Consider the following 13,265-nt stretch of genomic DNA (forward strand, 5'->3'; position numbering starts at 1 on the left):
GTGTGTGTATGTAGGGGTTAGACTGGGGTGTTGTTATTTTGTTGGGCAACCTGGCTGCGTTCTTAGAAGAAATTCGTACTGTGTCACATATATCCCATAAGGTGCCGGAAAACCAACATCGCCGTCCGAGTGTGTGCGCGCATGTGTGTATAATGTGTGTGTGTACGTGTGGCTTCGATTTCTCTCTATTCTCTTCTCTTTTTCTGTGGTTGTCTCCCGCTCCTGGGCCGGCATGACCCCTACTTGTTCCTGTTTTTGTTCCTGTTGTTGTTGTTTTTTATGTATTAACGTACAAGTACATGTCTAATGTGTCCTGCCGCTGCTCCGGACATTGGCCGTGACCACGATTATTATCACTTCCCTTTCTCCTTTCTGTTTTCATTTCTTCTCGAATTAACCACGATTTACAATCTCTTTGTCCTTCTTCTTCTTCATTTCTTTTCTCTTATTTTTTAACCCTTTATGTACCAGCCATCTAATGTATGTAAGGGGCGATCGCAGCCAAAGAAGCAACCATGGCATGAACACATGACGGGTAACTTGTGCATAAGCCCAATTTGTGTAAGCAAAAAGAACATGTTTTAGCACTTAGGTTATTTTCGTGAGTTTGCACCCCGTGTTCATGAGTTGTTTCTGCGCTGTTCATGCCCGTTTGCCACACTTACTCTTTATTTTATTTCTCACTTTTGTGATACTTACCACAAGTTACCCGTCATGTGTCACACTTCTTTGGATTTTTAACCTTTGTTTTTCCCTTGATCTCTTTACTTCCGTATTTCCACTGATGATCGGAGCGTGAAAATCGATTTTGGAAACACACAAACCAAACCTTGAACAAATTGTCATGTTGCGTGGTGATGTCTGCGGCATTCATACTTTTCATAGCTACTATTGCAAGATCTTTCTTTTTTAATATTTTCTTTTCAGCTGTGTCTGCTTTCTAAGTTTCCCATGCCTGGGTTAGTTGGACCCCATTCGCTTCCCTGACAATGGACATGTTCAGTCCGTTCGGTTTGCGAATTCAAATGAACACAACCCAACCCCCATCATTACTCGTTAGTATAAGAACTTGTAATCACTCACACCGTTTGGTTCAGCGACAACTCCAGTTCAGTAAGAATTTTTGTTCAGTTCCGGACCAGATATGAGGCAACACTCTCACGCGATCCAATAGATAATTACTGGAACTGCACGGACACCTGATGCAAAACACTCTTACGAAAAGCTCCTTCAGATCTGACTCGATCCTCATTCCTAATTATTTCTAATAATTCTGACAGCTGGAAAGTACTTCAATTCCTGCCTGACCATGTTTACCTGTAGCAAGAGTACGTGCACTCCTGCCTGTTGCTGTACATGTACAAAGTCCTGTATATGTCTGGAACAGGGAGTAGTTCAATACCTACGGTACGGTATTGTACTGCTCTGTGGTCATGGAGCCGGTAACCTGTCTTCAACCAGGCACGTACCACGTGGCAAAATCTCTTTTTCGAAGTAAGCACATGGCTAAACACATGGCGCGACTCCTGAGCCCTGACCGCATCATACCGATGCATACTGCACTGTTTTTTATATTGCTGATTCCCCGGTGCGTAGCCCTGCGTCTTGCACCATAGCTAGGTAGCCCTTGGCGGATTATGCCGGCATAATATTTGGCATAATCTTGGGGATTTCGTCAGCATATAATGCTCCGGCATAATATACGGATTCCAACGTGTTAAAGTCGGCATAATCTTTCGGTTTAGACAAAAAATATGCTATTATGCTATAGGGGCATACTGCGGCAAATTTTGGTTGCGTGACGAAAAAAGAACAGCGTCCAGAATTTGAATCGCGATCACACTACACATATGGGGGAGAGTGAAAATTCAAACTTCATTTCGAGCGTCAAGTGGTAATCTCCACGAACGACGTCAAATTCCTTCACCTTGGGGACCGCCAACACCTTCAGTGCAATCCTTGCAACCATCCTTATGAGTTTTGTTGTTGTCCGTGGCCAATTAGCTCCTCGATATCGAGATGAAAAAATCAGTGATTATCAGCGTCAATGGCGTATCAGCGTCAAATCCTGTTTGGAGCGGAAAAGCGTGGTCCGTTCTTGCTTTTGTTTTGGAGCGTCAACTCTCGCTTTTGCCGCTCTGGCGGCAAGATACTATGGAGATTCGGATTATAATCCTAAGATTATTCCGATTTTGCCGCAGTCTGACCTTAGTCAGAAAGCCTGCAGATGTTTTTTACCATAGTAATAGTTTCATGTCCAAGTCTTTCAAAGTGTGCATAGCGCATGTCGTACCGCGGGCACGTGTGCTGCAAAAGTGAAATATGGGAGAAAAGTGCAAAAGTGCACAGAGGTCGCGTCCTGGTCCGTGCGCCAGGCCTGGCGCACGGACTGTCCCTATTGTATTTTCAAAGGAAAAGCAGGCCACTGAGTGGGCCGTTTTCATTTTCCTGGGTCCGATCCCGCGGGAAAAAGTCTGCACAAAACTGTGTTGGTGAAGATGATGACGACAATGGCAGTTGGGGGAGAAATTTGGCAATTGTTTCGGCCTTTCTCGCGGCCTGTCTTCGCTCCTTTGTCTTTGCAGCAATGGAAGATGATGAGTTCAATGTTGTGCTTTGACGCCGAGTAGAAAATCTGAATCGCACACGCCATCTTGGGCTTTATTTATGGAAGAAACTGCTCTCCACGATTTGCTGGTTTCGCCGACTGGCATCGAGAAGTAGACGAGCTGAGCTTTCCAAGAGCTGCGGACACCAAGCTCTCATGGCGGATCTTAGTAAGTACATATTGTTGTGTAGTGAGATGATAATGGTTTGAGCATTCCTGCCTGGAATAACCGATGGCACTAAGTGGAATCTCAAAATTGTTTTTTAGTATTTTTACGAGCACAAGTGTTGCCTTGTTGAAAATAGCACAACAAGAAGAAAGAAGCATCCAAAGGAATACGATGTCATAAATAAATGTGTTCTCTTCCCGTTTAGTGTGCCTGTGCTTAGGATGGTACTGTTGAGGAATCCGAGAGTGCGAAATTTGTATGGCTTGACACTCTGTATATTGTAAAATTTCCATGACATTTTAGTGGGTATGGACTTGTAGTTGTATTCTCTTGAGATGTACCCTCGTTACTGCTGCTGCATGGCTGCGGATGGACATGCTGGCCTTAATTGCCATCACAGCTTCTCTTGGTGTCATTGTAATAATATTATATTCTCTGTCGATATTATCGATTAAAATGAACCGAATGCTGTCTCGTTTCATGTACGCCGCTGACGCAGCTCCACTGCATTCATATTTTGGTGGTTGAGCTAAGAGTCCATAGCCCCAAGAGCATGCAACTTTGCACGAGGGGTCTGAAGAGGCTTGCTGTCCACATTACGTAGCGACAAACTGGGGTACCGGCTGGGGCAGTGCGCAACGATCTGCTGTGGTTTTCAGATTGAAAGCGCGCTTTTTCTCATAAGAGCCTTATGAAGGTTTGTTAATAATCCGGGTTACGTCCTCTTGGCAGAACTACCGGCAGTGATGCCCAGCCATGCCAACATTCTAAAGCGCGATGCATGATATCATTTCTGCGACGCGATGCGCGACGATGCGATTGAGAAATTTTTCTGCAAATTATTGCAGTGAGTGCTGCTTCACTGGAACCAAAATATGGTTCAAGTGAAGCAGCACTCACTGCAATTAGGGACAACCACATCCACTTCCATGGAGTTCAGTGTATTATCTGTATAACATTGGAAAAGTGTAGTATATAAAGAGCGGAGCACTTTTTCCATTGAATTACTTTCTGTGTTTCATGCATTATTCCTACTGTCGTTAAAATGCTGCCTTATCTTGTGCGATCTGTTTGTCTTCTCAGGTAAATCGTGCTCCAACGCGTCTTGGCATTGTGTGAGAACAGCACGAAGAGGACCTTGGGTATTAACGCGTCTTGGCATTGTGTGAGAACAGCACGAAGAGGACGTTGGGTATTGCAGCCTTTCCGCAGAAGGGGAATGACTTGCTTCTTTGTGCTAGTGTGCAAACATCCATGTGACATTGTGTTCTCCCAGTACTGCTGTTAGCTCAACCAGAGGATTATCGCAGATCTCAGTGTGACAAGCGATCAGCTGCAATAGCTTTGTTGTGAATGCTTGCACTGCTGTCAACTGTTATCCATTCTAGCTGTGCCTCGTCGCACTTCTTACAGAAGATATCATTCTCTGCTATTGTCATGTTCTTACTCCTTGGAACTGCTGAGACCGTTTCATAGTGGGAACACTTCATCTGTGCCTGTTTGTCCATCACTGTCTTACATGTGCTGCAATGCCGCCTGTATTGGCTCGGCGTGCACTTTTGAGCTCGTCCGCTACGTTCCGCTTCATACACTTCTGTAGTAACGCAATGAAGATTCTCATTGACACTCCTTTACACGGCCAGCGTATGTGGATATTAGTCTGTACAGTGCGTTTCAAAACTATTTCGAAACTGAGGATAGAAGTTTGCCTTATCCGGCGATGGACGGCCTGTCAGGTCTGAACTGGAACAAAAAAGGGCCTTGCAATGACTAGAAACTAACAATTCTCAAGAAATAGCTCAAAAAGTTCAAAGTCCACTGGCTCTGGAAAATAAAAAACACGGATAGAGTGCGATATTTTGAATCTGGCGCACGGACTGAAGCTGACTGGATCGCTTTTCTAAATGTACGACGGCCAGGTACTAAAACAAAGTTGTACACAGGAGATGGAGCGCGAAAACGATGAAAACGACAAACGTGGCTTTCTACAGGGGTGCGCCAGTTGCTGAAAACCAGGGAGTCGTAAAATATTAAGGACGTTTAGCAATGCGAAAATTCGAACTTTTTGTGGTGGTGATATTTCGCGAAAATCTATTTCGAAAAAGAAAATTTGTGAGGTTTAGCAATGCGAAATTATTATTATTATTATTATTTATTAGGGGCCGTCCGTTAATATCGATGTTTTTTTAGAGACGATATTGGTGCTTCTCTCCCTTGACCCCCCTCCCTCCCCCCAGAAGACGCACATGTACATCTAGATCATGGAATCAATATTTTTGGATGCTCATGAAGTGCCCAGGATGTTGAGGGTCCGGTGTAGGCGTGAAAATCCCGCCGCACTCACGCAATAGCTGCATCGCCTGGGGGGAGCGAACCGGGTTGGCGCTGTGCAGTGCTCACAGCCATCGTGTACTGGTGTAGCCAAAGCGGCTACGCTCGGGCTTGAATTTTTTCAAATCCTTGTTCAGACAGTGAAGTCTGAAGACTGGAAACTCTTGTGGAGTTCGTCCGTGTTTGTTCGCACTGCCTCTACGTCTTGAAAAAGGTCTCCTAGATCCTGCAGGCATTGTTCGGCCGATTTCCACAATCAATAGCTCATTCTTTTGCTCTTGAAATTCGCCATGGGCGTACAGCTTCCAATTTTTGATTTTGTTCTTGTGTCGCGAGTTTTAGCTCCGCGAACGGAAGCTGGTTTCACATTTCTTGTATAGCCATTTAGACGTCCGCGTTCAGGGATCGGCGAAACTTCAGATATTTACATCGATATTTTTCTGATGTTCGAAAAGACGCACATGGCTCAAACCCCCTCCCCCCCAGACGCACCAATATCGTCTCTAAAAAACATCGATATTTACGGACGGCCCCTTACAACATCTCAAGACTCGGCGGAAACACCGGCCAATGTTACGAGAGTGGGTGATTGCCAACCACGGCGATAAAATTAATAGAAATGAGGGGAGGGAAAAAGAAAGAAAGAGTAGCAAAACGAACAGCAACAACACCTCCGTAAAGAAAGATAATGTCAAATAAAAACAGTGAAAAACACAGAGACGCAAAGGACATGTGGATAATGAGCTATGTATGTCGTAGTAAATAAGGGGCGGCACGGATCTTAAACAGGCGGAGTGAGGTCAGGTCCTTAACTTCTCTGGGTAGAGTGAGCCAAACAGAATAAGCAATAAAGAGAGGGGAGCGCAAAAGAGTGGATGAGTTACACTTAGGGAGCATCTCATAAGTTCGCATTTTGTTTCTAAACGTAACGCATTTCGAAACGGGGGTAGGGGGTAGCGCCCTTTTCGAATAGAAAAATGACTGTTCGCACATTTTCTGGAACTGTACAATCTACTACCGTGCTAGATCCCTGCAGCAAATGAGTGTGTTTAGGTGGAGATCTACCTGTGTTTGCAGATCAGCTAACCCTTGCACTGCATGCATGCAGGCTACTCAGAGGTGTCAAATGTCACACCAGCCTGATCAAACCGTGTACCTGGCCAGCGTTTACAGCAGTACAGTTGTTGTGCAGGAAGTCTATGTTTATGTTTATTTTTATTTTTTTAGTAGTAGTAAAAGCCTCTTTTACGGGCGAACAAAACACAATTTGCCATGGCGGAGGATTGAAAACAAATCACATAATGATGACGTCGCATGTGATCAGACAGCAAGAGAAGCATAGCATAGTCCGCACAATCACGAGTCTATGTTTATGTGCGTGTACATGTCATTGATTGTACTTGTACTCAGTAAATGCGGTACTACTGTATGCCATTCACGACCGCTCTAGCAAAACATTCATATCCATATCCATGTACATGTACATGTACAATCATGTACATAAGCATACCATAGCATGGGGCCGCATGGACATGTACAGTAGAAACACAGAAAAGAAAATGTGCGATAAGACTTTCGAATAGAGGGTGGAGGTAGGGGGGTAAAGTCTATTCGAAATGCGTTACGTTTGCAAAACGAGAGAGCTTGGAAGCTCAGGACCCTGCGCTATGCTTTGTTTCCTAGCTCATCGTGCATGTTGTTAGAACTGAGTAACATCTTCTGCATAGCTATGGGACCGACGCTGACTCTGCCGATCACGGGCGTTCTGGAGTCGACGGGATGTCTGTCCTGACGTTTCCTGGGACCGGCGCTGACTCTGCCGATCACGGGCGTTCTTCTTATTATTATTATTACTATACTGACGGCAACTAAAGTCCATTCTGATTGCATTTACTCGTCTCCCTACTTCGTAGTTCTTTCTAGAAAATCTCCCCATACAGCAGGGAGTCGTTTACATTATGACTCCCTGCTAAAGATCTACATGACTGTATATACGTTATAATTATTATGCTATCGGCCTACATGCGATTCCCGGGCTGGTCGACAGGCGGCCCAGCCAGCCTGCTAGTGGGATCTCGGCCTCGCACACAAATCCACACAAAATGTTACTGCACTGAATGCATTCCCCCGATACACTTCGCATTATAGCAATAAAAACTGCTTTATGGCAGTTTTCTAAAAAAACGTTATTGTGTTCTAGTCCATGGACCCCATCTAAAAAGTAAGAAATTAACGAAATGTGATAGCCGAAAATTAAAATTTCACACAAAACCTCACAATAATCACAACACTTGAAATGCTGCTTTCAACACTAAACTTGTACTGCACCAACAATTGGCAACATGCATGCATAGGAAAGAGGATCACGAGGAGAAAGGTCTTCTACGGTACATGTAGCTTTTCATTCTGTGTGTGTTTATTGTGAGGTTTTGTGTGAAATTTTAATTTTCGGCTATCACATTTCGTTAATTTCTTACTTTTTAGATGGGGTCCATGGACTAGAACACAATAACGTTTTTTTAGAAAACTGCCATAAAGCAGTTTTTATTGCTATAATTTCTTTTGTTTTTTCTGTCACCAATTAATGGAATGCCCTACTGGGAAATGATGGCCTTCACATCAATACCGTATTATACTCATGATGTGCAAGCCTTCTCTTGTAGAAAATGGCACTAGCATAATGCATGATCTTCGGCGGGGAAACATGTGAGTCGTGGTCTGGTGGTGGTGATACTTTTTTATACGGAGGTCATTCTGTGCATGTTGCAACTTGCTGTTGCAGAATTTCATGACTCTGTCATAAAATTGTCTTGCCTTTCAGATATTTCAGATTTCTCCACCCTCGATCAGATTTATTTGAGAAATGTAGCCACTTGCGTGTCGCAGATGTTTTTGTTGATTCTGTGTTCATAATGGTTTATAATCATGGGTTATCGTGATAAGATCATCCTGCATCATATTGCACTGAAATGGTAATCCTGTTGATGCCGATACAACTTTTGGAAGTAGTTCAATGACTTCAAACTGTTAGTCCACGATTTTCTAAAACAACACAGCAAAGGAGGAACAATAAACATGTATTAAAATGTAAACGAATACATTGCTGAGTCCAAAACCTCGTTCCAACAACTTCACTGATCCTGAGGAGAAAAGGGGCAAGGCTATGGTTGGATGTACTGAGAGATAAACAAGGCACTCCACAATAATAAAATCTTACACATCTTTTGGTGAGTATGAGTGATATCCAGTCGAACCTCTTTAGGACGAACACCAAGGCCAAGGGACCGATGGTATTTATTTTGTGAGCTTAACCTATTTTATAACCAGAGAATACAATTATATCTCCAATAGACATACGAATAGATTTCTTCTACAGTGAAAGATTCTAAGCCACACCGACTCGTCTCGTATGAAACAATTGAGTCACTAGAGAGATTCTGCAAAACGAAAATGCGTACAAACTTTCGCTCTACATCATGAAGTGCGAAACTTCGCACCTTTGGACGCGAAACTTGCAGGGAACGCGAAATGAACTGTCGTAGGAAATTTCGTGAGATCGGGTCATGGCGTACGAGCACTTGGCCCGCGCAAACTACGAAAATGTGCAGAACGCAAAGTTCGTGCAAAAATTCGCACACACTTTCGCAAGGACTGTCGCGAAACATCGTTCGAATTTTCGTTTTGCAGAACCTCTCTACTGAACATTTCTTTAGGAACATGACGGCAACTGAAACAGCAACAGAGAAAGTACGATACATGTACTCCACATTCTTACAGGTACTACAAACAGATTGCAGATCGTAATTCTTGCTTTGGCGGCACAAAACTTTATTTGGGGCAGTGCAATCTCGGCGGTACTCACAAATCAAACAGCCCAGACTTGAGTAAACTGTTAAAACAAATCCAATCATACAAGTACGAGATTTTCACGAGGCGAGACTGCACCCATTGGCTTGTTTCGTATGAAACAAACAAGTTACTCTCCCCTCCACAATAGAGATTTCCCCTGATATGCGAATTTATTTTGCAAACTCGGTCAATTGATACTTGAACCTTTCCCTCCAGATTGGGAACTGCCAACGATAGTATGCCACTGACCAGTGCTTTACTTGTAACGTACCAATGTACAATGAAAATGAGTATTTCGACAAGGACGACAACACATCTTACATAAGCCTTACCGTCAAGAAGTTGAACTCGCGTTTTTCGCACACTGTAGACAGGGGCAAAGAGATAAAAATGGATCTAAATCCGAATAAAATCAGCACACGTTTCCGTAAATGTAAGGTGAACATAAGCAAAATTAATGAATCGAAGGAAACCGGTCAACTTAGAGATCACCTGTCATCGAGTATTCCGTAAAAGGAGGCCTCGCAGCTCGGCAGCAGAAAAGCAAAATTTAGAAAAGAGATCCTGTCAACTTTTCCATTATTTATTGCACTCCGCCCCAAAATCAGCACACTTTTCGTGAATGAAAGAGTCAACACAAGCAAAATGAATCAAAGGCAACTGGTCAACTCACCTGTCATTGAGTAATATTCCGAGAAAGGAGGTCTCAGCAGCGCCGAAACGAAATAAGGCAGGCCATGAGACGAAATATCCGAAACAGCTCATGCAAGAAGCAGTTCCAAAGAAGGAAGTTCCTCGCGCATGCACATCCGAACACGGATCCGCGGACTGCATGCACTGAACACAATGTCTGCCGTGCACGTGCACAGCACACGGCTACCACGCGTTGGTATATCTAATACCGAGCACCTTACGTAGAGACTTACGTAGCCTAAGTGAAATACCGAGCACCTTACGTAGAAACTTACGTAGCATAGCGATGTCGTTTTTTCTGCCATGTGAACACAATAATAGAAAAGCTGACAGGATCGCTTTTCTAAATATATACTCATTCTCTTGTTGGTACCGTACCCTTGATGGTACGGGACAGGTACGGGATAGCGCCAGGCATTTCGATGGCACAAACAAACAAAAATATTGTGGCCAGCTGTCTATACTGACGGCAACTAAAGTCCATTCTGATTGCATTTACTCGTCTCCCTCCTTCGTATTTCTTTCCAGAAAATCTTCCCATACAGCAGGGAGTCATTTACATAATATGACTCCCTGCTATACATCTACATGACTGTATATACGTTATAACTATTATGCTATCGGCCTACATGCGATTCCCGGGCTGGTCGAAAGGCGGCCCAGCCAGCCTGCTAGTGGGATCTCGGCCTCGCACCCAAATCCACACGAAATGTTACTGCACTGAATGCATTCCCCCGATACACTTCGCATATATACTCATTCTCTTTATGGTACCATACTCTTGATGGTACGGGACAGGTACGGGATAGCGCCAGGCATGTCGATGGCACAAACAAACAAAACTATAGTGGCCAGCTGTCTTTCCTGGTACGGTACAGTACGGGACAGATACGGGATAGCGCCAGGCGTGACACAAACAAACAAACAAACAAACAAACAAACAAACAAACACCAAATTAAAGCTGTGTGGACCCTGGCTAGCGCCAGACGTTACTGAAGTAACGTCTTCTGCATAGCTACGGGAATAAATGCGAACTTATGAGATGCTCCCTTAGGGAGTAAGAGCGAGTTTCTAGTTCTTAGAGAAGAGAACCAATTAAAACACATGAGATGAGGTGGGCACAACTCAAGCTTAATAGAATGGACAAGAGAAGCCAGGTGTGCACTGCGTCCATGTGATAACGGGGTTGTGTGAGCGATTTTATAAAGGGCGGATGATGAGAGCATGCGGGGTTGACGGAGGAGATGACTTTTTCTCGAAGTTATTTGTATCTTATAGTACCGTACCGTATATGCAGCTCAGTCTCAAGCAGGGGCTGCTTGAGACTACTCCCTGTAGTCAAATGCGTACCGAGAAAAGAGAAAGTTACTTTCGCAAATCACTAAAAGCCTCTTTTACGGGCGAACAAAACACAATTTGCCATGGCGGAGGATTGAAATCACTGCAACTTCGCGTCCAAGTTTTCGAAGTTTCGAGCTTTTTTTCTGTACTCATTCCCAGCCTGAAAATTCGAGTCTGGGAATGAGTACAGAAAAAAGCTCGAAACTTCGAAAACTTGGACGCGAAGTTGCAGTGATTTGCGAAAGTAACTTTCGCTTTTCTCGGTACGCATTTGACTACAGGGAGTAGTAATTTTACAGCCCCTGCTTGAGACTGAGCTGCATATACGGTACGGTACTATAAGATACAAATAACTTCGAGAAAAAGTCATTTCACATTGCTTAGGGCCTGGTCAGACTGCGGCAAAATCGAAATAATCCTAGGATTATAATCCGAATCTCCATAGTAACTTGCCGCCAGAGCGGCAAAAGCGAGAGTTGACGCTCCAAAAAAAAAGCAAGAACGGACCACGCTTTTCCGCTCCAAACAGGATTTGACGCTGATACGCCATTGACGCTGATAATCACTGATTTTTTCATCTCGATATCGAAGAGCTAATTGGCCACGGACAACAACAAAACTCATAAAGATGGTTGCAAGGATTGCACTGAAGGTGTTGGCGATCCCCAAGGTGAAGGAATTTGACGTCGTTCGTGGAGATTACCACTTGACGCTCGAAATGAAGTTTGAATTTTCACTCTCCCCACATGTGTAGTGTGATCGCGATTCAAATTCTGGACGCTGTTCTGTTTTCGTCAGGCAACCAAAATTTGCCGCAGTCTGACCAGGCCCTAAACCTCACAAATTTTCTTTTTCGAAACAGATTTTCGCGAAATATCACCACCACAAAAAGTTCGAATTTTCGCATTGCTAAACGTCCTTATTATACGGTATTTTACGACTCCCTGCTGAAAACCTACAAAGCGCATTTTGCATTTCACACGCGTCGGCATGACGATTTCTACTGTAATGCCGTTTGTACGTGATTTTGTACCTAGTGTGGTTGCAGCTAGCGGGCTACACCAAGCTATAGCCATTGGCGGAGGTATCTGCTCGGCCAATCGTCAAATTATGCTTTTGATTATGCCACAGTTATGACAACAAATCTGCTGAATTATGCCCTCCATCAGACCAAGGGTGCGTTCTTAAATTCTCTAGCTTCTAGGAGAAGAAGAAAAGAGAAGTCGAAGAAACTGGTTTTTGCATCCACATCTTTCCATTATTTTTTCGAATAATGTGGAAAAGCCTAGTCGCGTCGACATGTCGTCATGACGTCAGCGATTCTTCAAGAACGGGTCTCGAACAGGGAGTCGTAAAATACTTATATTTTACGACTCCCTGGTCTCGGTATTTTACGACTCCCTGGTCTCGAAGAATGGGGCTGTTAAGTGTGACGTCACGGCCCCTTCGATACGCATAGCAACGGAGAGCACTGGGGACAAACAAAAGTCGCGTCCTCTGGATGGAACCAGTTGTCAAAGGCAACAGCATCTAAATGACTGGAGAGAGAGCAGTTTTTCTTTGCTTTTTCCTCAAGCGGTTGTTTTCGCTCTTTACTCCTTGTTCTTTCCTCTACAAATCTCCTGTAGTCGTCGAGGGCCTTCATAATGGCTGTGAAATTGGCTGCCCACTGTAAAACTCCGTGTTTGAGAGTGCTTTGAAGATTATTCGCGTCCTGATGGATCAAAGTACGAGCGCTCCCTGTGGATTCGATTATATGTAGGTGAGTTGTTCAATAAATCAGTGTCTTCTTTCTGTCTCTGCCCTCACGCTGGCACAATAATATCAGCCTCTATATCCATGACAGCACGCACCTCCCGTAAACTGCATGACTTAGATATATTCTCGCCCTCCGTGGTGATTGAAGACCCATGGAAGAAGTTATTATGTTCAGAATGATGTCCAAAAAATAATAAAATAAAATAATTCTAGGGAATTGTTACAGGGTATTTTGGAAGGATGGAGAGATAGAGAGAGCACTGAAGTGTTTGTCTCACTGTAATTACTCCAGATTATTGAACGGTGTATGATATACTCGATATTTTCCACAATGGTTTTCCTGATTTGCGGGATCTCTTCTTTTGCTGTTTGCGTGTTTACAGGAAGTGACTGTCTGGTGTGTCTGCACCAGATCCTGGGGACATGAAATCAGATGCAGAGGCAAGGTCGTCCAGTGATGCAACACTGCCGTTCTATGTGCAACGTCACCGCTAATTCCCCCGGCGAAAACACAA

This window comes from Sycon ciliatum, chromosome 9 (assembly GCF_964019385.1).
Source record: "Sycon ciliatum chromosome 9, ocSycCili1.1, whole genome shotgun sequence".
Lineage (NCBI taxonomy): Eukaryota > Metazoa > Porifera > Calcarea > Leucosolenida > Sycettidae > Sycon > Sycon ciliatum.